Source organism: Chiloscyllium plagiosum, unplaced genomic scaffold (assembly GCF_037043375.1).
Source record: "Chiloscyllium plagiosum isolate Xiang-an unplaced genomic scaffold, Cpla_swu_hap1 HiC_scaffold_53Y, whole genome shotgun sequence".
Lineage (NCBI taxonomy): Eukaryota > Metazoa > Chordata > Chondrichthyes > Orectolobiformes > Hemiscylliidae > Chiloscyllium > Chiloscyllium plagiosum.
The window spans coordinates 6965668-6993357 of record NW_028270192.1 but is presented as its reverse complement, the minus strand read 5'-3'; positions in this window follow the sequence as shown (position 1 = coordinate 6993357).

Sequence of the window (27690 nt, the reverse complement as noted above, 5' to 3'; positions counted from 1 at the left end):
CTATCTCTCACACACACTCTGGGATTCCCTATCTCTCACACACATTCTGGGATTCCGTCACACACACTCGGAGAATCCCAATCTCCCTCACACACTCTGGGATTCACTATCTCACACACACTCTGGGATTCCCGATCTCTCACACACACTCTGGGATTCCCTATCTCTCACACAATCTGGAATTCCGTCTCTCACACACACTCTGGGATTCCCTATCTGTCACACTCACTCTGGGAATCCCTATCTCTCCAACAAACTCTGGGATTCCCTCTCTCACACACACTCTGGAATTCCGCATCTCTCACACAGACTCTGGGATTCCCTATCTCTCACAAACACTTTGGGATTCCCTCTCTCACACACACTCTGGTATTCCATACCTCACACACACTCTGGGATTCCCTATCTCTCACACACACTCTGGGATTTCCTATCTCTCACACACTCTGGTATTCCCTATCACTCACACACACTCTGGGACTCTCTGGGATTCTATCACACGCACTCTGGGATTCCCTCGCTGAGACACACTCAGGGATTCCCTATATCTAACACACACTCAGGGATTCGCTATCTCTCACACACACTCTGGGATTCCCTATCTCTCACACACACTCCGGGATTCCGTATCTCTCTCACACACTCTGGGATTCCCTATCTCACACAAACTCTGGGATTCCCTATCTCCCTCACACACTCTGGGATTCACTATCTCACACACACTCTTGGATTCCGCATCTCTCACACACACTCTGGGATTCCCTATTTCTCACACACAATCTGGAATTCCCTCCCACACACACACTCTGGGATTCCCTATCTCTCACACTCACTCAGGGATTCCCTATCTCTCACACACACTCTGCGATTCCCTATCTCTCACACACTCTGGAATTCCGTCTCTCACACACACTCTGGGATTCCCTATCTGTCACACTCACTCTGGGAATCCCTATCTCTCACACACACTCTGGGATTCCCTCTCTCACACACACTCTGGAATTCCGCATCACTCACACACACTCTGGGATTCCCTATCTCTCACAAACACTCTGGGATTCCCTCTCTCACACACACACTCTGGTATTCCCTATCTCTCACACACACTCTGGGATTCCCTATCTCTCACACACACTCTTAGATTCCCTATCTCTCACACACACTCTGGGATTCCCTATCTCTCACAAACACTCTGGGATTCCCTCTCTCACACACACTCTGGTATTCCTTATCTCTCACACACACTCTTAGATTCCCTATCTCTCACACACACTCTGGGATTCCCTATCTCTCACACTCACTCAGGGATTCCCTATCTCTCACACACTCTGGAATTCCGTCTCTCACACACACTCTGGGATTCCCTATATCTCACACTCACTCTGGGAATCCCTATCTCTCACACACACTCTGGGATTCCCTCGCTCACACACACTCTGGAATTCCGCATCTCTCACACACACTCTGGGATTCCCTATCTCTCACAAACACACTGGGATTCCCTCTCTCACACACACTCTGGTATTCCATATCTCACACACAGTCCGGGATTCCCTATCTCTCACAAACACACTGGGATTCCCTCTCTCACACACACTCTGGTATTCCATATCTCACACACACTCTGGGATTCCCTATCTCTCACACACACTCTTAGATTCCCGATCTCTCACACACACTCTGGGATTCCCTCTCTCACACACACTCTGGGATTTCCTATCTCTCATACACACTCTGGGATTCCCCATCTCTCTCACACAATCTGGGATTCCCTATCTCTCACACACACTCTGGGATTCCCTCTCTCTCTCACACACCCTCTGGGATTCCCTCACACACACACTCTGGAATTCCTTATTTCACACACACTCTTGGATTCCCTATCTCTCACACACACTCTGGGATTCCCTAACCCTCACACTCACTCTTAGATTCCCTATCTCCTACACACACTCTGGGATTCCCTCTCTCACACACACTCTGGAATTCCGCATCTCTCACACACACTCTGGGATTCCCTATCTCTCACAAACACTCTGGGATTCCCTCTCTCACACACACACTCTGGTATTCCCTATCTCTCACACACACTCTGGGATTCCCTATCTCTCACACACACTCTTAGATTCCCTATCTCTCACACACACTCTGGGATTCCCTATCTCTCACAAACACTCTGGGATTCCCTCTCTCACACACACTCTGGTATTCCTTATCTCTCACACACACTCTTAGATTCCCTATCTCTCACACACACTCTGGGATTCCCTATCTCTCACACTCACTCAGGGATTCCCTATCTCTCACACACTCTGGAATTCCGTCTCTCACACACACTCTGGGATTCCCTATATCTCACACTCACTCTGGGAATCCCTATCTCTCACACACACTCTGGGATTCCCTCGCTCACACACACTCTGGAATTCCGCATCTCTCACACACACTCTGGGATTCCCTATCTCTCACAAACACACTGGGATTCCCTCTCTCACACACACTCTGGTATTCCATATCTCACACACAGTCCGGGATTCCCTATCTCTCACAAACACACTGGGATTCCCTCTCTCACACACACTCTGGTATTCCATATCTCACACACACTCTGGGATTCCCTATCTCTCACACACACTCTTAGATTCCCGATCTCTCACACACACTCTGGGATTCCCTCTCTCACACACACTCTGGGATTTCCTATCTCTCATACACACTCTGGGATTCCCCATCTCTCTCACACAATCTGGGATTCCCTATCTCTCACACACACTCTGGGATTCCCTCTCTCTCTCACACACCCTCTGGGATTCCCTCACACACACACTCTGGAATTCCTTATTTCACACACACTCTTGGATTCCCTATCTCTCACACACACTCTGGGATTCCCTAACCCTCACACTCACTCTTAGATTCCCTATCTCCTACACACACTCTGGGATTCCCTCTCTCACACACACTCTGGAATTCCGCATCTCTCACACACACTCTGGGATTCCATATCTCTCATAAACACTCTGGGATTCCCTATCTCACACACACTCAGGGATTCCCTATCTCTCACAAACAATCTGGAATTCCCTCTCACACACACACTCTGGGATTCCCTCTCTCTCACACTCAGTCTGGGATTCCCTATCTCTCACACACACTCTGGGATTCCCTATCTCTCACACACACACTGGAATTCCCTATCACTCACACACACACTCTGGGATTCCCTATCTAACTCACACACTCAGGGATTCCCTACCTCTCACACACATTCTGGGATTCCGTCACACACACTCGGGGAATCCCTATCTTTCTCACACACTCTGGGATTCCCCATCTCTCTCACACACTCTGGGATACACTATCTCACACACACTCTGGGATTCCCTATCTCTCACACACACTCTGGGATTCCTTCTCTCTCACACACACTCTGGGATTCCGCATCTCTCACAACACTCTGGGATTCCCTATCTCACACACACAATCTGGAATTCCCTCTCACACACACACTCTGGGATTCCCTATCTCTCACACACAATCTGGAATTCCCTCTCACACACACACTCTGGGATTCCCTATCTCTCACACACTCTGGAATTCCGTCTCTCACAAACACTCTGGGATTCCCTATCTCTCACACTCACTCTGGGAATCCCTATCTCTCACACACACTCTGGGATTCCCTCTCTCACACACACTCTGGAATTCCGCATCTCTCACACACACTCTGGGATTCCCTATCTCTCACAAACACTTTGGGATTCCCTATCTCACACACACTCTGGCATTCCATATCTCACACACACTCTGGGATTCACTATCTCTCACACACACTCTTGGATTCCCAATCTCTCACACACACTCTGGGAATTCTCTATCTCTCACACACACTCTGGGATTCCCTGTGTCTCACACACACTCTGGGATTCCCGATCTCTCACACACACTCTGGGATTTCCTATCTCTCACACACAATGGTATTCCCTATCACTCACACACACTCTGGGATTCCCTATCTCTCAAATACACTCTGGGATTCCCTATGTCTCATACACTCTGGTATTCCCTATCTCTCACACACACTCTGGGACTCTCTGGGATTCTATCACACGCACTCTGGGATTCCCTCGCTCAGACACACTCAGGGGTTCCCTATATCTAACACACACTCTGGTATTCGCTATCTCTCACACACACTCTGGGATTCCCTATCTCTCACACACACTCCGGGATTCCGTATCTCTCTCACACAATCTGGGATTGCCTATCTCACACAAACTCTGGGAATCCCTATCTCTCACACACACTCTGGGATTCCCTATCTCTCACACACATTCTGGGATTCCGTCACACACTCTCGGGGAATCCCTATCTTTCACACACACTCTGGGATTCCCTATCTCCCTCGCACACTCTGGGATTCACTATCTCACACACACTCTGGGATTCCGCATCTCTCACACACACTCTGGGATTCCCTATTTCTCACACACAATCTGGAATTCCCTCCCACACACACACTCTGGGATTCCCTATCTCTCACACTCACTCAGGGATTCACTATCTCTCACACACACTCTGCGATTCCCTATCTCTCACACACTCTGGAATTCCGTCTCTCACACACACTCTGGGATTCCCTATCTCACACACTCACTCTGGGAATCCGTATCTCTCACACACACTCTGGGATTCCCTCTCTCACACACACTCTGGAATTCTGCATCTCTCACACACACTCTGGGATTCCCTATCTCTCACAAACACTCTGGGATTCCCTCTCTCACACACACTCTGGTATTCCCTATCTCTCACACACACTCTGGGATTCCCTATCTCTCACACACACTCTTAGATTCCCTATCTCTCACACACACTCTGGGATTCCCTATCTCTCACAAACACTCTGGGATTCCCTCTCTCACACACACTCTGGTATTCCATATCTCACACACACTCTGGGATTCCTTATCTCTCATACACACTCTTAGATTCCCTATCTCTCTCACACACTCTGGGATTCCCTATCTCTCACACACTCTGGAATTCCGTCTCTCACACACACTCTGGGATTCCCTATCTCTCACACTCACTCTGGGAATCCTTATCTCTCACACACACTCTGGGATTCCCTCTCTCACACACACTCTGGAATTCCGCATCTCTCACACACACTCTGGGATTCCCTATCTCTCACAAACACACTGGGATTCCCTCTCTCACACACACTCTGGTATTCCATATCTCACACACACTCTGGGATTCCCTATCTCTCACACACAATCTGGAATTCCCTCTCACACACACACTCTGGGATTCTCTATCTCTCACACTGACTCAGGGATTCCCTATCTCTCACACACACTCTGGGATTCCCTATCTCTCACACACTCTGGAATTCCGTCTCTCACACACACTCTGGGATTCCCTATCTCTCACACTCACTCTGGGAATCCCTATCTCTCACACTCACTCTGGGATTCCCTATCTCTCACACTCACTCTTGGATTCCCTATCTCTCACACACACTCTGGGATTCCCTCTCTCACACACACTCTGGGATTCCCTGTGTCTCACACGCACTCTGGGATTCCCTATCTCTCACACACACTCTGGGATTCCCTATCTCTCACACACTCTGGAATTCCGTCTCTCACACTCACTCTGGGATTCCCTATCTCTCACACTCACTCTGGGAATCCCTATCTCTCACACACACTCTGGGATTTCCTATCTCTCACACACTCTGGTATTCCCTATCACTCACACACACTCTGGGATTCGCTATCTCACACACACACTCTGGGATTCCCTATCTCTCATACACTCTGGTATTCCCTATCTCTCACTCAAACTCTGGGACTCTCTGGGATTCTATCACACACACTGGGATTCCCTCGCTCAGACACACTCAGGGATTCCCTATATCTCACACACACTCTGGGATTCGCTATCTCTCACACACACTCTGGGATTCCCTATCTCTCACACACACTCCGGGATTCCGTATCTCTCTCACACACTCTGGGATTCCCTTTCTCACACAAATTCTGGGATTCCCTATCTCTCACACACACTCTGGGATTCCCTATCTCTCACACACACTGTGGGATTCCCTCTCCCTCACACTCACTCTGGGATTCCCTATCTCTCACACACACTGTGGGATTCCGCATCTCTGACACACACTTTGGGATTCCCTATCTCTCACACACACTCTGGGATTCCCTATCTCTCAAATACACTCTGGGATTCCCTATGTCTCATACACTCTGGTATTCCCTATCTCTCACACACACTCTGGGACTCTCTGGGATTCTATCACACGCACTCTGGGATTCCCTCGCTCAGACACACTCAGGGGTTCCCTATATCTAACACACACTCTGGTATTCGCTATCTCTCACACACACTCTGGGATTCCCTATCTCTCACACACACTCCGGGATTCCGTATCTCTCTCACACAATCTGGGATTGCCTATCTCACACAAACTCTGGGAATCCCTATCTCTCACACACACTCTGGGATTCCCTATCTCTCACACACATTCTGGGATTCCGTCACACACTCTCGGGGAATCCCTATCTTTCACACACACTCTGGGATTCCCTATCTCCCTCGCACACTCTGGGATTCACTATCTCACACACACTCTGGGATTCCGCATCTCTCACACACACTCTGGGATTCCCTATTTCTCACACGCAATCTGGAATTCCCTCCCACACACACACTCTGGGATTCCCTATCTCTCACACTCACTCAGGGATTCACTATCTCTCACACACACTCTGCGATTCCCTATCTCTCACACACTCTGGAATTCCGTCTCTCACACACACTCTGGGATTCCCTATCTCTCACACTCACTCTGGGAATCCGTATCTCTCACACACACTCTGGGATTCCCTCTCTCACACACACTCTGGAATTCTGCATCTCTCACACACACTCTGGGATTCCCTATCTCTCACAAACACTCTGGGATTCCCTCTCTCACACACACTCTGGTATTCCCTATCTCTCACACACACTCTGGGATTCCCTATCTCTCACACACACTCTTAGATTCCCTATCTCTCACACACACTCTGGGATTCCCTATCTCTCACAAACACTCTGGGATTCCCTCTCTCACACACACTCTGGTATTCCATATCTCACACACACTCTGGGATTCCTTATCTCTCATACACACTCTTAGATTCCCTATCTCTCTCACACACTCTGGGATTCCCTATCTCTCACACACTCTGGAATTCCGTCTCTCACACACACTCTGGGATTCCCTATCTCTCACACTCACTCTGGGAATCCTTATCTCTCACACACACTCTGGGATTCCCTCTCTCACACACACTCTGGAATTCCGCATCTCTCACACACACTCTGGGATTCCCTATCTCTCACAAACACACTGGGATTCCCTCTCTCACACACACTCTGGTATTCCATATCTCACACACACTCTGGGATTCCCTATCTCTCACACACAATCTGGAATTCCCTCTCACACACACACTCTGGGATTCTCTATCTCTCACACTGACTCAGGGATTCCCTATCTCTCACACACACTCTGGGATTCCCTATCTCTCACACACTCTGGAATTCCGTCTCTCACACACACTCTGGGATTCCCTATCTCTCACACTCACTCTGGGAATCCCTATCTCTCACACTCACTCTGGGATTCCCTATCTCTCACACTCACTCTTGGATTCCCTATCTCTCACACACACTCTGGGATTCCCTCTCTCACACACACTCTGGGATTCCCTGTGTCTCACACGCACTCTGGGATTCCCTATCTCTCACACACACTCTGGGATTCCCTATCTCTCACACACTCTGGAATTCCGTCTCTCACACTCACTCTGGGATTCCCTATCTCTCACACTCACTCTGGGAATCCCTATCTCTCACACACACTCTGGGATTTCCTATCTCTCACACACTCTGGTATTCCCTATCACTCACACACACTCTGGGATTCGCTATCTCACACACACACTCTGGGATTCCCTATCTCTCATACACTCTGGTATTCCCTATCTCTCACTCAAACTCTGGGACTCTCTGGGATTCTATCACACACACTGGGATTCCCTCGCTCAGACACACTCAGGGATTCCCTATATCTCACACACACTCTGGGATTCGCTATCTCTCACACACACTCTGGGATTCCCTATCTCTCACACACACTCCGGGATTCCGTATCTCTCTCACACACTCTGGGATTCCCTATCTCACACAAATTCTGGGATTCCCTATCTCTCACACACACTCTGGGATTCCCTATCTCTCACACACACTGTGGGATTCCCTCTCCCTCACACTCACTCTGGGATTCCCTATCTCTCACACACACTGTGGGATTCCGCATCTCTGACACACACTTTGGGATTCCCTATCTCTCACACACACTCTGGGATTCCCTATCTCTCATACACACTCTGGGATTCCCTCTCTCAACCACACTCTGCGATTTCGTATCTCTCACACACTCTGGGATTCCCTATCACTCACCAACACTCTGGGATTCCCTATCTCTCACACATACTCTGGGATTCCCTATCTCTCACGCACACACTGGGATTCTCTATCTCTCACACACACTCTGGGATTTCCTATCTCTCACACACTCTGGGATTCCCTATCACTCACCAACACTCTGTGATTCCCAATCTCTCACACATACTCTGGGATTCCCTATCTCTCACACACACTCTGGGATTCTCTATCTCTCACACACAATCTAGGATTCCTTATCTCTCACACACACTCTGGGATTCCCTATCTCTCACACACACTCTGGGATTCCCTAATCTCTCACACACACTCTGGGATTCCCTATCCCTCACACACACTCTGGGATTCTCTATCTCTCACACACACTCTGGGATTCCCTATCTCTCACTCACACTCTTGGATTCCCTTTCTCTCTCACACACTCTGGGATACCCAATCTCTCACACACTCTCTGGGATTCCCGATCTCTCACACACACTCTGGGATTCCCTATCTCTCACACACACTCTGGGATTCCCCATCTCTATCACACAATCTGGGATTCCCTTTCTCTCACACACACTCTGGGATTCCCTATTCCTCACACACACTCTGGGATTCCCTATCTCTCACACACACTCTGGGATTCCCTCTTGCACACACACTCTGGGATTTCGTATGTCTCACACACACTCTGGGATTCCCTATCTCTCACACACACTCTGGGATTCCCTACCACTCACACTCACTCTGAGATTCCCTATCTCCTACACACACTCTGGGATTCCCTCTCTCACAGACACTCTGGAATTCCGCATCTCTCACACACACTCTGGGATTCCATATCTCTCATAAACACACTCTGGGATTCCCTATCTCATACACACTCAGGGATTCCCTATCTCTCACAAACACTCTGGAATTCCCTCTCACACACACACTTTGGGATTCCCTCTCTCTCACACTCAGTCTGGGATTCCCTATCTCTCACACACTCTGGTATTCCATATCTCACACACACTCTGGGATTCCCTATCTCTCACAAACACACTGGGATTCCCTCTCTCACACACACTCTCGGATTCCATATCTCACACACACTCTGGGATTCCCTATCTCTCACACACACTCTTAGATTCCCGATCTCTCACACACACTCTGGGATTCCCTCTCTCACACACACTCTGGGATTCCCTATCTCTCACACACACTCTGGGATTCTCTATCTCTCACACACACTCTGGGATTCCCTATCTCTCACTCACAGTCTTGGATTCCCTTTCTCTCTCACGCACTCTGGGATACCCAATCTCTCACACACTCTCTGGGATTCCCGATCTCTCACACACACTCTGGGATTCCCTATCTCTCATACACACTCTGGGATTCCCCATCTCTCTCACACAATCTGGGATTCGTTATCTCTCACACACACTCTGGGATTCCCTCTCTCTCTCATACACACTCTGGGATTCCCTCACACACACTCTGGGATTCCCTATCTCACACACACTCAGGGATACCCTATCTCTCACAAACAATCTGGAATTCCCTCTCACACACACAGTCTGGGATTCCCTCTCTCTCACACTCAGTCTGGGATTCCCTATCTCTCACACACACTCTGGGATTCCCTATCTCTCACACACACTCTGGAATTCCCTATCACTCACACACACACTCTGGGATTCCCTATCTCTCACACACACTCAGGGATTCCCTATCTCTCACACACATTCTGGGATTCCGTCACACACACTCGGGGAATCCCTATCTTTCTCACACACTCTGGGATTCCCTATCTCTCTCACACTCTCTGGGATACACTGCCTCACACACACTCTGGGATTCCCTATCTCTCACACACACTCTGGGATTCCTTCTCTCTCACACACACTCTGGGATTCCGCATCTCTCACAAACACTCTGGGATTCCCTATCTCTCACACACAATCTGGAATTCCCTCTCACACACACACTCTGGGATTCCCTATCTCTCACACTGACTCAGGGATTCCCTATCTCTCACACACACTCTGGGATTCCCTATCTCTCACACACTCGGGAATTCCGTCCCTCACACACACTCTGGGATTCCCTATCTCTCACACACTCGGGAATTCCGTCTCTCACACACACTCTGGGACTCCCTATCTCTCACACACACTCTGGGATTCCCTCTCTCACACACATTCTGGAATTCCGCATCTCTCACACACACTCTGGGATCCCCTATCTCTCACAAACACTCTGGGATTCCCTCTATCACACACACTCTGGCATTCCCTATCTCAAACACACTCTGGGATTCCCTATCTCTCACACACACTCTTGGATTCCCTATCTCTCACACACACTCTGGGATTCCCTCTCTCACACACACTCTGGGATTCCCTGTGTCTCACACACACTCTGGGATTCCCTATCTCTCACACACTCTTGTATTCCCTATCTCTCACACACTCTGGAATTCCGTCTCTCACACTCACTCTGGGATTCCCTATCTCTCACACTCACTCTGGGAATCCCTATCTCTCACACAGACTCTGGGATGCCCTATCTCTCACAAACACTCTGGGATTCCCTCTCTCACACACACTCTGGCATTCCCTATCTCAAACACACTCTGGGATTCCCCATCTCTCACACACACTCTTGGATTCCCTATCTCTCACACACACTCTGGGATTCCCTCTCTCACACACATTCTGGGATTCCCTGTGTCTCACACACACTCTGGGATTCCCAATCTCTCACACTCACTCTGGGATTCCCTATCTCTCACACACCCTGGAATTCCGTCTCTCACACTCACTTTGGGATTCCCTATCTCTCACACTCACTCTGGGAATCCCTATCTCTCACACACACTCTGGGATTTCCTATCTCTCACACACTCTGGTATTCCCTATCACTCACACATACTCTGGGATTCACTATCTCATACACACACTCTGGGATTCCCTATCTCTCATACACTCTGGTATTCCCTATCTCTCACTCACACTCTGGGACTCTCTGGGATTCTATCACACACACTGGGATTCCCTCGCTCAGACACACTCAGGGATTCCCTATATCTCACACACACTCTGGGATTCGCTATCTCACACACACACTCTGGGATTCCCTATCTCTCATACACTCTGGTATTCCCTATCTCTCACTCACACTCTGGGACTCTCTGGGATTCTATCACACACACTGGGATTCCCTCGCTCAGACACACTCAGGGATTCCCTATATCTCACACACACTCTGGGATTCGCTATCTCTCACACACACTCTGGGATTCCCTATCTCTCACACACACTCCGGGACTCCGTATCTCTCTCACACACTCTGGGATTCCCTATCTCACACAAACTCTGGGATTCCCCATCTCTCACACACACTCTGGGATTCCCTATCTCTCACACACACTGTGGGATTCCCTCTCCCTCACACTCACTCTGGGATTCCCTATCTCTCACACACACTCTGGGATTCCGCATCTCTGACACACACTTTGGGATTCCCTATCTCTCACACACACTCTGGGATTCCCTATCTCTCATACACACTCTGGGATTCCCTCTCTCAAACACACTCTGCGATTTCGTATCTCTCACACACTCTGGGATTCCCTATCACTCACCAACACTTTGGGATTCCCTATCTCTCACACATACTCTGGGATTCCCTATCTCTCACGCACACTCTGGGATTCTCTATCTCTCACACACACTCTGGGATTTCCTATCTCTCACACACTCTGGGATTCCCTATCACTCACCAACACTCTGTGATTCCCAATCTCTCACACATACTCTGGGATTCCCTATCTCTCACACACACTCTGGGATTCTCTATCTCTCACACACAATCTAGGATTCCTTATCTCTCATACACACTCTGGGATTCCCTATCTCTCTCACACACTCTGGGATTCCCTAATCTCTCACACACACTCTGGGATTCCCTATCTCTCACACACACTCTGGGATTCTCTATCTCTCACACACACTCTGGGATTCCCTATCTCTCACTCACACTCTTGGATTCCCTTTCTCTCTCACACACTCTGGGATACCCAATCTCTCATGCACCCTCTGGGATTCCCGATCTCTCACACACACTCTGGGATTCCCTATCTCTCACACACACTCTGGGATTCCCCATCTCTATCACACAATCTGGGATTCCCTATCTCTCACACACACTCTGGGATTCCCTATTCCTCACACACACTCTGGGATGCCCTATCTCTCACACACACTCTGGGATTCCCTCTTGCACACACACTCTGGGATTTCGTATGTCTCACACACACTCTGGGATTCCCTATCTCTCACACACACTCTGGGATTCCCTATCTCTCACACACACTCTGGGATTCCCTACCAGTCACACTCACTCTGAGATTCCCTATCTCCTACACACACTCTGGGATTCCCTCTCTCACAGACACTCTGGAATTCCGCATCTCTCACACACACTCTGGGATTCCATATCTCTCATAAACACACTCTGGGATTCCCTATCTCACACACACTCAGGGATTCCCTATCTCTCACAAACACTCTGGAATTCCCTCTCACACACACACTTTGGGATTCCCTCTCTCTCACACTCAGTCTGGGATTCCCTATCTCTCACACACTCTGGTATTCCATATCTCACACACACTCTGGGATTCCCTATCTCTCACAAACACACTGGGATTCCCTCTCTCACACACACTCTCGTATTCCATATCTCACACACACTCTGGGATTCCCTATCTCTCACACACACTCTTAGATTCCCGATCTCTCACACACACTCTGGGATTCCCTCTCTCACACACACTCTGGGATTCCCTATCTCTCACACACACTCTGGGATTCTCTATCTCTCACACACACTCTGGGATTCCCTATCTCTCACTCACACTCTTGGATTCCCTTTCTCTCTCACACACTCTGGGATACCTAATCTCTCACACACTCTCTGGGATTCCCGATCTCTCACACACACTCTGGGATTCCCTATCTCTCATACACACTCTGGGATTCCCCATCTCTCTCACACAATCTGGGATTCGTTATCTCTCACACACACTCTGGGATTCCCTCTCTCTCTCATACACACTCTGGGATTCCCTCACACACACTCTGGGATTCCCTATCTCACACACACTCAGGGATTCCCTATCTCTCACAAACAATCTGGAATTCCCTCTCACACACACAGTCTGGGATTCCCTCTCTCTCACACTCAGTCTGGGATTCCCTATCTCTCACACACACTCTGGGATTCCCTATCTCTCACACACACTCTGGAATTCCCTATCACTCACACACACACTCTGGGATTCCCTATCTCTCACACACACTCAGGGATTCCCTATCTCTCACACACATTCTGGGATTCCGTCACACACACTCGGGGAATCCCTATCTTTCTCACACACTCTGGGATTCCCTATCTCTCTCACACTCTCTGGGATACACTGCCTCACACACACTCTGGGATTCCCTATCTCTCACACACACTCTGGGATTCCTTCTCTCTCACACACACTCTGGGATTCCGCATCTCTCACAAACACTCTGGGATTCCCTATCTCTCACACACAATCTGGAATTCCCTCTCACACACACACTCTGGGATTCCCTATCTCTCACACTGACTCAGGGATTCCCTATCTCTCACACACACTCTGGGATTCCCTATCTCTCACACACTCTGGAATTCCGTCTCTCACACACACTCTGGGATTCTCTATCTCTCACACTCACTCTGGGATTCCCTCTCTCACACACATTCTGGAATTCCGCATCTCTCACACACACTCTGGGATCCCCTATCTCTCACAAACACTCTGGGATTCCCTCTATCACACACACTCTGGCATTCCCTATCTCAAACACACTCTGGGATTCCCTATCTCTCACACACACTCTTGGATTCCCTATCTCTCACACACACTCTGGGATTCCCTCTCTCACACACACTCTGGGATTCCCTGTGTCTCACACACACTCTGGGATTCCCTATCTCTCACACACTCTGGGATTCCCTATCTCTCACACACTCTGGAATTCCGTCTCTCACACTCACTCTGGGATTCCCTATCTCTCACACACACTCTGGGATTCCCTATCTCTCACACACTCTGGAATTCCGTCTCTCACACACACTCTGGGATTCTCTATCTCTCACATACACTCTGGGATTCCCTCTCTCACACACATTCTGGAATTCCGCATCTCTCACACACACTCTGGGATCCCCTATCTCTCACAAACACTCTGGGATTCCCTCTATCACACACACTCTGGCATTCCCTATCTCAAACACACTCTGGGATTCCCTATCTCTCACACACACTCTTGGATTCCCTATCTCTCACACACACTCTGGGATTCCCTCTCTCACACACACTCTGGGATTCCCTGTGTCTCACACACACTCTGGGATTCCCTATCTCTCACACACTCTGGGATTCCCTATCTCTCACACACTCTGGAATTCCGTCTCTCACACTCACTCTGGGATTCCCTATCTCTCACACTCACTCTGGGAATCCCTATCTCTCACACAGACTCCGGGATGCCCTATCTCTCACAAACACTCTGGGATTCCCTCTCTCACACACACTCTGGCATTCCCTATCTCAAACACACTCTGGGATTCCCCATCTCTCACACACACTCTTGGATTCCCTATCTCTCACACACACTCTGGGATTCCCTCTCTCACACACATTCTGGGATTCCCTGTGTCTCACACACACTCTGGGATTCCCAATCTCTCACACACACTCTGGGATTCCCTATCTCTCACACACCCTGGAATTCCGTCTCTCACACTCACTTTGGGATTCCCTATCTCTCACACTCACTCTGGGAATCCCTATCTCTCACACACACTCTGGGATTTCCTATCTCTCACACACTCTGGTATTCCCTATCACTCACACATACTCTGGGATTCACTATCTCATACACACACTCTGGGATTCCCTATCTCTCATACACTCTGGTATTCCCTATCTCTCACTCACACTCTGGGACTCTCTGGGATTCTATCACACACACTGGGATTCCCTCGCTCAGACACACTCAGGGATTCCCTATATCTCACACACACTCTGGGATTCGCTATCTCACACACACACTCTGGGATTCCCTATCTCTCATACACTCTGGTATTCCCTATCTCTCACTCACACTCTGGGACTCTCTGGGATTCTATCACACACACTGGGATTCCCTCGCTCAGACACACTCAGGGATTCCCTATATCTCACACACACTCTGGGATTCGCTATCTCTCACACACACTCTGGGATTCCCTATCTCTCACACACACTCCGGGACTCCGTATCTCTCTCACACACTCTGGGATTCCCTATCTCACACAAACTCTGGGATTCCCCATCTCTCACACACACTCTGGGATTCCCTATCTCTCACACACACTGTGGGATTCCCTCTCCCTCACACTCACTCTGGGATTCCCTATCTCTCACACACACTCTGGGATTCCGCATCTCTGACACACACTTTGGGATTCCCTATCTCTCACACACACTCTGGGATTCCCTATCTCTCATACACACTCTGGGATTCCCTCTCTCAAACACACTCTGCGATTTCGTATCTCTCACACACTCTGGGATTCCCTATCACTCACCAACACTCTGGGATTCCCTATCTCTCACACATACTCTGGGATTCCCTATCTCTCACGCACACTCTGGGATTCTCTATCTCTCACACACACTCTGGGATTTCCTATCTCTCACACACTCTGGGATTCCCTATCACTCACCAACACTCTGTGATTCCCAATCTCTCACACATACTCTGGGATTCCCTATCTCTCACACACACTCTGGGATTCTCTATCTCTCACACACAATCTAGGATTCCTTATCTCTCATACACACTCTGGGATTCCCTATCTCTCTCACACACTCTGGGATTCCCTAATCTCTCACACACACTCTGGGATTCCCTATCTCTCACACACACTCTGGGATTCTCTATCTCTCACACACACTCTGGGATTCCCTATCTCTCACTCACACTCTTGGATTCCCTTTCTCTCTCACACACTCTGGGATACCCAATCTCTCACACACTCTCTGGGATTCCCGATCTCTCACACACACTCTGGGATTCCCTATCTCTCACACACACTCTGGGATTCCCCATCTCTATCACACAATCTGGGATTCCCTATCTCTCACACACACTCTGGGATTCCCTATTCCTCACACACACTCTGGGATTCCCTATCTCTCACACACACTCTGGGATTCCCTCTTGCACACACACTCTGGGATTTCGTATGTCTCACACACACTCTGGGATTCCCTATCTCTCACACACACTCTGGGATTCCCTATCTCTCACACACACTCTGGGATTCCCTACCAGTCACACTCACTCTGAGATTCCCTATCTCCTACACACACTCTGGGATTCCCTCTCTCACAGACACTCTGGAATTCCGCATCTCTCACACACACTCTGGGATTCCATATCTATCATAAACACACTCTGGGATTCCCTATCTCACACACACTCAGGGATTCCCTATCTCTCACAAACACTCTGGAATTCCCTCTCACACACACACTTTGGGATTCCCTCTCTCTCACACTCAGTCTGGGATTCCCTATCTCTCACACACTCTGGTATTCCATATCTCACACACACTCTGGGATTCCCTATCTCTCACAAACACACTGGGATTCCCTCTCTCACACACACTCTCGTATTCCATATCTCACACACACTCTGGGATTCCCTATCTCTCACACACACTCTTAGATTCCCGATCTCTCACACACACTCTGGGATTCCCTCTCTCACACACACTCTGGGATTCCCTATCTCTCACACACACTCTGGGATTCTCTATCTCTCACACACACTCTGGGATTCCCTATCTCTCACTCACACTCTTGGATTCCCTTTCTCTCTCACACACTCTGGGATACCCAATCTCTCACACACTCTCTGGGATTCCCGATCTCTCACACACACTCTGGGATTCCGTATCTCTCATACACACTCTGGGATTCCCCATCTCTCGCACACAATCTGGGATTCGTTATCTCTCACACACACTCTGGGATTCCCTCTCTCTCTCATACACACTCTGGGATTCCCTCACACACACTCTGGGATTCCCTATCTCACACACACTCAGGGATTCCCTATCTCTCACAAACAATCTGGAATTCCCTCTCACACACACAGTCTGGGATTCCCTCTCTCTCACACTCAGTCTGGGATTCCCTATCTCTCACACACACTCTGGGATTCCCTATATCTCACACACACTCTGGAATTCCCTATCACTCACACACACACTCTGGGATTCCCTATCTCTCACACACACTCAGGGATTCCCTATCTCTCACACACATTCTGGGATTCCGTCACACACACTCGGGGAATCCCTATCTTTCTCACACACTCTGGGATTCCCTATCTCTCTCACACACTCTGGGATACACTGCCTCACACACACTCTGGGATTCCCTATCTCTCACACACACTCTGGGATTCCGCATCTCTCACAAACACTCTGGGATTCCCTATCTCTCACACACAATCTGGAATTCCCTCTCACATACACACTCTGGGATTCCCTATCTCTCACACTCACTCTGGGATTCCCTATCTCTCACACTCACTCTGGGACTCCCTATCTCTCACACACACTCTGGGATTCCCTATCTCTCACACACTCTGGAATTCCGTCTCTCACACACACTCTGGGATTCCCTATCTCTCACACTCACTCTGGGACTCCCTATCTCTCACACACACTCTGGGATTCCCTCTCTCACACACATTCTGGAATTCCGCATCTCTCACACACACTCTGGGATCCCCTATCTCTCACACACACTCTGGGATTCCCTCTCTCACACACACTCTGGGATTCCCTGTGTCTCACACACACTCTGGGATTCCCTATCTCTCACACACTCTGGGATTCCCTATCTCTCACACACTCTGGAATTCCGTCTCTCACACACGCTCTGGGATTCCCTATCTCTCACACACACTCTGGGATTCCCCATCTCTATCACACAATCTGGGATTCCCTATCTCTCACACACACTCTGGGATTCCCTATTCCTCACACACACTCTGGGATTCCCTATCTCTCACACACACTCTGGGATTCCCTCTTGCACACACACTCTGGGATTTCGTATGTCTCACACACACTCTGGGATTCCCTATCTCTCACACACACTCTGGGATTCCCTATCTCTCACAGACACTCTGGAATTCCGCATCTCTCACACACACTCTGGGATTCCATATCTCTCATAAACACACTCTGGGATTCCCTATCTCACACACACTCAGGGATTCCCTATCTCTCACAAACACTCTGGAATTCCCTCTCACACACACACTTTGGGATTCCCTCTCTCTCACACTCAGTCTGGGATTCCCTATCTCTCACACACTCTGGTATTCCATATCTCACACACACTCTGGGATTCCCTATCTCTCACAAACACACTGGGATTCCCTCTCTCACACACACTCTCGTATTCCATATCTCACACACACTCTGGGATTCCCTATCTCTCACACACACTCTTAGATTCCCGATCTCTCACACACACTCTGGGATTCCCTCTCTCACACACACTCTGGGATTCCCTATCTCTCACACACACTCTGGGATTCTCTATCTCTCACACACACTCTGGTATTCCCTATCTCTCACTCACACTCTTGGATTCCCTTTCTCTCTCACACACTCTGGGATACCCAATCTCTCACACACTCTCTGGGATTCCCGATCTCTCACACACACTCTGGGATTCCGTATCTCTCATACACACTCTGGGATTCCCCATCTCTCGCACACAATCTGGGATTCGTTATCTCTCACACACACTCTGGGATTCCCTCTCTCTCTCATACACACTCTGGGATTCCCTCACACACACTCTGGGATTCCCTATCTCACACACACTCAGGGATTCCCTATCTCTCACAAACAATCTGGAATTCCCTCTCACACACACAGTCTGGGATTCCCTCTCTCTCACACTCAGTCTGGGATTCCCTATCTCTCACACACACTCTGGGATTCCCTATATCTCACACACACTCTGGAATTCCCTATCACTCACACACACACTCTGGGATTCCCTATCTCTCACACACACTCAGGGATTCCCTATCTCTCACACACATTCTGGGATTCCGTCACACACACTCGGGGAATCCCTATCTTTCTCACACACTCTGGGATTCCCTATCTCTCTCACACACTCTGGGATACATTGCCTCACACACACTCTGGGATTCCCTATCTCTCACACACACTCTGGGATTCCTTCTCTCTCACACACACTCTGGGATTCCGCATCTCTCACAAACACTCTGGGATTCCCTATCTCTCACACACAATCTGGAATTCCCTCTCACACACACACTCTGGGATTCCCTATCTCTCACACTGACTCAGGGATTCCCTATCTCTCACACACACTCTGGGATTCCCTATCTTTCACACACTCTGGAATTCCGTCTCTCACACACACTCTGGGATTCCCTATCTCTCACACTCACTCTGGGACTCCCTATCTCTCACACACACTCTGGGATTCCCTCTCTCACACACATTCTGGAATTCCGCATCTCTCACACACACTCTGGGATCCCCTATCTCTCACACACACTCTGGGATTCCCTCTCTCACACACACACTCTGGGATTCCCTCTCTCACACGCACTCTGGGATTCCCTATCTCTCACACACACTCTGGGATTCCCTATCTCTCACACACACTCTTGGATTCCCTATCTCTCACACACACTCTGGGATTCCCTCTCTCACACACACTCTGGGATTCCCTGTGTCTCACACACACTCTGGGATTCCCTATCTCTCACACACTCTGGTATTCCCTATCTCTCACACACTCTGGAATTCCGTCTCTCACACTCACTCTGGGATTCCCTATCTCTCACACTCACTCTGGGAATCCCTATCTCTCACACAGACTCTGGGATGCCCTATCTCTCACAAACACTCTGGGATTCCCTCTCTCACACACACTCTGGCATTTCCTATCTCAAACACACTCTGGGATTCCCCATCTCTCATACACACTCTTGGATTCCCTATCTCTCACACACACTCTGGGATTCCCTCTCTCACACACACTCTGGGATTCCCTGTGTCTCACACACACTCTGGGATTCCCAATCTCTCACACACACTCTGGGATTCCCTATCTCTCACACACCCTGGAATTCCGTCTCTCACACTCACTCTGGGATTCCCTATCTCTCACACTCACTCTGGGAATCCCTATCTCTCACACACACTCTGGGATTTCCTATCTCTCACACACTCTGGTATTCCCTATATCTCACACATACTCTGGGATTCACTATCTCATACACACACTCTGGGATTCCCTATCTCTCATACACTCTGGTATTCCCTATCTCTCACTCACACTCTGGGACTCTCTGGGATTCTATCACACACACTGGGATTCCCTCGCTCAGACACACTCAGGGATTCCCTATATCTCACACACACTCTGGGATTCGCTATCTCTCACACACACTCTGGGATTCCCTATCTCTCACACACACTCCGGGATTCCGTATCTCTCTCACACACTCTGGGATTCCCTATCTCACACAAACTCTGGGATTCCCTATCTCTCACACACACTCTGGGATTCCCTATCTCTCACACACACTGTGGGATTCCCTCTCCCTCACACTCACTCTGGGATTCCCTATCTCTCACACACACTGTGGGATTCCGCATCTCTGACACACACTTTGGGATTCCCTATCTCTCACACACACTCTGGGATTCCCTATCTCTCATACACACTCTGGGATTCCCTCTCTCAAACACACTCTGCGATTTCCTATCTCTCACACACTCTGGGATTCCCTATCACTCACCAACACTCTGGGATTCCCTATCTCTCACACATACTCTGGGATTCCCTATCTCTCACGCACACTCTGGGATTCTCTATCTCTCACACACACTTTGGGATTTCCTATCTCTCACACACTCTGGGATTCCCTATCACTCACCAACACTCTGTGATTCCCTATCTCTCACACACACTCTGGGATTCCCTCTCTCAAACACACTCTGCGATTTCCTATCTCTCACACACTCTGGGATTCCCTATCACTCACCAACACTCTGTGATTCCCTACCTCTCACACATACTCTGGGATTCCCTATCTCTCACACATACTCTGGGATTCCCTATCTCTCACACACACTCTGGGATTCTCTATCTCTAACACACAATCTAGGATTCCCTAATCTCTCACACACACTCTGGGATTCCCTATCTCTCACACACACTCTTAGATTCCCGATCTCTCACACACACTCTGGGATTCCCTCTCTCACACACACTCTGGGATTCCCTATCTCTCACACACACTCTGGGATTCTCTATCTCTCACACACACTCTGGGATTCCCTATCTCTCACTCACACTCTTGGATTCCCTTTCTCTCTCACACACTCTGGGATACCTAATCTCTCACACACTCTCTGGGATTCCCGATCTCTCACACACACTCTGGGATTCCCTATCTCTCATACACACTCTGGGATTCCCCATCTCTCTCACACAATCTGGGATTCGTTATCTCTCACACACACTCTGGGATTCCCTCTCTCTCTCATACACACTCTGGGATTCCCTCACACACACTCTGGGATTCCCTATCTCACACACACTCAGGGATTCCCTATCTCTCACAAACAATCTGGAATTCCCTCTCACACACACAGTCTGGGATTCCCTCTCTCTCACACTCAGTCTGGGATTCCCTATCTCTCACACACACTCTGGGATTCCCTATCTCTCACACACACTCTGGAATTCCCTATCACTCACACACACACTCTGGGATTCCCTATCTCTCACACACACTCAGGGATTCCCTATCTCTCACACACATTCTGGGATTCCGTCACACACACTCGGGGAATCCCTATCTTTCTCACACACTCTGGGATTCCCTATCTCTCTCACACTCTCTGGGATACACTGCCTCACACACACTCTGGGATTCCCTATCTCTCACACACACTCTGGGATTCCTTCTCTCTCACACACACTCTGGGATTCCGCATCTCTCACAAACACTCTGGGATTCCCTATCTCTCACACACAATCTGGAATTCCCTCTCACACACACACTCTGGGATTCCCTATCTCTCACACTGACTCAGGGATTCCCTATCTCTCACACACACTCTGGGATTCCCTATCTCTCACACACTCTGGAATTCCGTCTCTCACACACACTCTGGGATTCCCTATCTCTCACACTCACTCTGGGACTCCCTATCTCTCACACACACTCTGGGATTCCCTCTCTCACACACATTCTGGAATTCCGCATCTCTCACACACACTCTGGGATCCCCTATCTCTCACAAACACTCTGGGATTCCCTCTATCACACACACTCTGGCATTCCCTATCTCAAACACACTCTGGGATTCCCTATCTCTCACACACACTCTGGGATTCCCTCTCTCACACACACTCTGGGATTCCCTGTGTCTCACACACACTCTGGGATTCCCTATCTCTCACACACTCTGGGATTCCCTATCTCTCACACACTCTGGAATTCCGTCTCTCACACTCACTCTGGGATTCCGTATCTCTCACACTCACTCTGGGAATCCCTATCTCTCACACAGACTCTGGGATGCCCTATCTCTCACAAACACTCTGGGATTCCCTCTCTCACACACACTCTGGCATTCCCTATCTCAAACACACTCTGGGATTCCCCATCTCTCACACACACTCTTGGATTCCCTATCTCTCACACACACTCTGGGATTCCCTCTCTCACACACATTCTGGGATTCCCTGTGTCTCACACACACTCTGGGATTCCCAATCTCTCACACACACTCTGGGATTCCCTATCTCTCACACACCCTGGAATTCCGTCTCTCACACTCACTTTGGGATTCCCTATCTCTCACACTCACTCTGGGAATCCCTATCTCTCACACACACTCTGGGATTTCCTATCTCTCACACACTCTGGTATTCCCTATCACTCACACATACTCTGGGATTCACTATCTCATACACACACTCTGGGATTCCCTATCTCTCATACACTCTGGTATTCGCTATCTCTCACTCACACTCTGGGACTCTCTGGGATTCTATCACACACACTGGGATTCCCTCGCTCAGACACACTCAGGGATTCCCTATATCTCACACACACTCTGGGATTCGCTATCTCACACACACACTCTGGGATTCCCTATCTCTCATACACTCTGGTATTCCCTATCTCTCACTCACACTCTGGGACTCTCTGGGATTCTATCACACACACTGGGATTCCCTCGCTCAGACACACTCAGGGATTCCCTATATCTCACACACACTCTGGGATTCGCTATCTCTCACACACACTCTGGGATTCCCTATCTCTCACACACACTCCGGGACTCCGTATCTCTCTCACACACTCTGGGATTCCCTATCTCACACAAACTCTGGGATTCCCCATCTCTCACACACACTCTGGGATTCCCTATCTCTCACACACACTGTGGGATTCCCTCTCCCTCACACTCACTCTGGGATTCCCTATCTCTCACACACACTCTGGGATTCCGCATCTCTGACACACACTTTGGGATTCCCTATCTCTCACACACACTCTGGGATTCCCTATCTCTCATACACACTCTGGGATTCCCTCTCTCAAACACACTCTGCGATTTCGTATCTCTCACACACTCTGGGATTCCCTATCACTCACCAACACTCTGGGATTCCCTATCTCTCACACATACTCTGGGATTCCCTATCTCTCACGCACACTCTGGGATTCTCTATCTCTCACACACACTCTGGGATTTCCTATCTCTCACACACTCTGGGATTCCCTATCACTCACCAACACTCTGTGATTCCCAATCTCTCACACATACTCTGGGATTCCCTATCTCTCACACACACTCTGGGATTCTCTATCTCTCACACACAATCTAGGATTCCTTATCTCTCATACACACTCTGGGATTCCCTATCTCTCTCACACACTCTGGGATTCCCTAATCTCTCACACACACTCTGGGATTCCCTATCTCTCACACACACTCTGGGATTCTCTATCTCTCACACACACTCTGGGATTCCCTATCTCTCACTCACACTCTTGGATTCCCTTTCTCTCTCACACACTCTGGGATACCCAATCTCTCACACACTCTCTGGGATTCCCGATCTCTCACACACACTCTGGGATTCCCTATCTCTCACACACACTCTGGGATTCCCCATCTCTATCACACAATCTGGGATTCCCTATCTCTCACACACACTCTGGGATTCCCTATTCCTCACACACACTCTGGGATTCCCTATCTCTCACACACACTCTGGGATTCCCTCTTGCACACACACTCTGGGATTTCGTATGTCTCACACACACTCTGGGATTCCCTATCTCTCACACACACTCTGGGATTCCCTATCTCTCACACACACTCTGGGATTCCCTACCAGTCACACTCACTCTGAGATTCCCTATCTCCTACACACACTCTGGGATTCCCTCTCTCACAGACACTCTGGAATTCCGCATCTCTCACACACACTCTGGGATTCCATATCTATCATAAACACACTCTGGGATTCCCTATCTCACACACACTCAGGGATTCCCTATCTCTCACAAACACTCTGGAATTCCCTCTCACACACACACTTTGGGATTCCCTCTCTCTCACACTCAGTCTGGGATTCCCTATCTCTCACACACTCTGGTATTCCATATCTCACACACACTCTGGGATTCCCTATCTCTCACAAACACACTGGGATTCCCTCTCTCACACACACTCTCGTATTCCATATCTCACACACACTCTGGGATTCCCTATCTCTCACACACACTCTTAGATTCCCGATCTCTCACACACACTCTGGGATTCCCTCTCTCACACACACTCTGGGATTCCCTATCTCTCACACACACTCTGGGATTCTCTATCTCTCACACACACTCTGGGATTCCCTATCTCTCACTCACACTCTTGGATTCCCTTTCTCTCTCACACACTCTGGGATACCCAATCTCTCACACACTCTCTGGGATTCCCGATCTCTCACACACACTCTGGGATTCCGTATCTCTCATACACACTCTGGGATTCCCCATCTCTCGCACACAATCTGGGATTCGTTATCTCTCACACACACTCTGGGATTCCCTCTCTCTCTCATACACACTCTGGGATTCCCTCACACACACTCTGGGATTCCCTATCTCACACACACTCAGGGATTCCCTATCTCTCACAAACAATCTGGAATTCCCTCTCACACACACAGTCTGGGATTCCCTCTCTCTCACACTCAGTCTGGGATTCCCTATCTCTCACACACACTCTGGGATTCCCTATATCTCACACACACTCTGGAATTCCCTATCACTCACACACACACTCTGGGATTCCCTATCTCTCACACACACTCAGGGATTCCCTATCTCTCACACACTCTCTGGGATTCCGTCACACACACTCGGGGAATCCCTATCTTTCTCACACACTCTGGGATTCCCTATCTCTCTCACACACTCTGGGATACACTGCCTCACACACACTCTGGGATTCCCTATCTCTCACACACACTCTGGGATTCCTTCTCTCTCACACACACTCTGGGATTCCGCATCTCTCACAAACACTCTGGGATTCCCTATCTCTCACACACAATCTGGAATTCCCTCTCACACACACACTCTGGGATTCCCTATCTCTCACACTGACTCAGGGATTCCCTATCTCTCACACACACTCTGGGATTCCCTATCTCTCACACACTCTGGAATTCCGGCTCTCACACACACTCTGGGATTCCCTATCTCTCACACTCACTCTGGGACTCCCTATCTCTCACACACACTCTGGGATTCCCTATCTCTCACACTCACTCTGGGACTCCCTATCTCTCACACACACTCTGGGATTCCCTCTCTCACACACATTCTGGAATTCCGCATCTCTCACACACACTCTGGGATCCCCTATCTCTCACAAACACTCTGGGATTCCCTCTATCACACACACTCTGGCATTCCCTATCTCAAACACACTCTGGGATTCCCTATCTCTCACACACACTCTTGGATTCCCTATCTCTCACACACACTCTGGGATTCCCTCTCTCACACACACTCTGGGATTCCCTGTGTCTCACACACACTCTGGGATTCCCTATCTCTCACACACTCTGGGATTCCCTATCTCTCACACACTCTGGAATTCCGTCTCTCACACTCACTCTGGGATTCCGTATCTCTCACACTCACTCTGGGAATCCCTATCTCTCACACAGACTCTGGGATGCCCTATCTCTCACAAACACTCTGGGATTCCCTCTCTCACACACACTCTGGCATTCCCTATCTCAAACACACTCTGGGATTCCCCATCTCTCACACACACTCTTGGATTCCCTATCTCTCACACACATTCTGGGATTCCCTGTGTCTCACACACACTCTGGGATTCCCAATCTCTCACACACACTCTGGGATTCCCTATCTCTCACACACCCTGGAATTCCGTCTCTCACACTCACTTTGGGATTCCCTATCTCTCACACTCACTCTGGGAATCCCTATCTCTCACACACACTCTGGGATTTCCTATCTCTCACACACTCTGGTATTCCCTATCACTCACACATACTCTGGGATTCACTATCTCATACACACACTCTGGGATTCCCTATCTCTCATACACTCTGGTATTCCCTATCTCTCACTCACACTCTGAGACTCTCTGGGATTCTATCACACACACTGGGATTCCCTCGCTCAGACACACTCAGGGATTCCCTATATCTCACACACACTCTGGGATTCGCTATCTCACACACACACTCTGGGATTCCCTATCTCTCATACACTCTGGTATTCCCTATCTCTCACTCACACTCTGGGACTCTCTGGGATTCTATCACACACACTGGGATTCCCTCGCTCAGACACACTCAGGGATTCCCTATATCTCACACACACTCTGGGATTCGCTATCTCTCACACACACTCTGGGATTCCCTATCTCTCACACACACTCCGGGACTCCGTA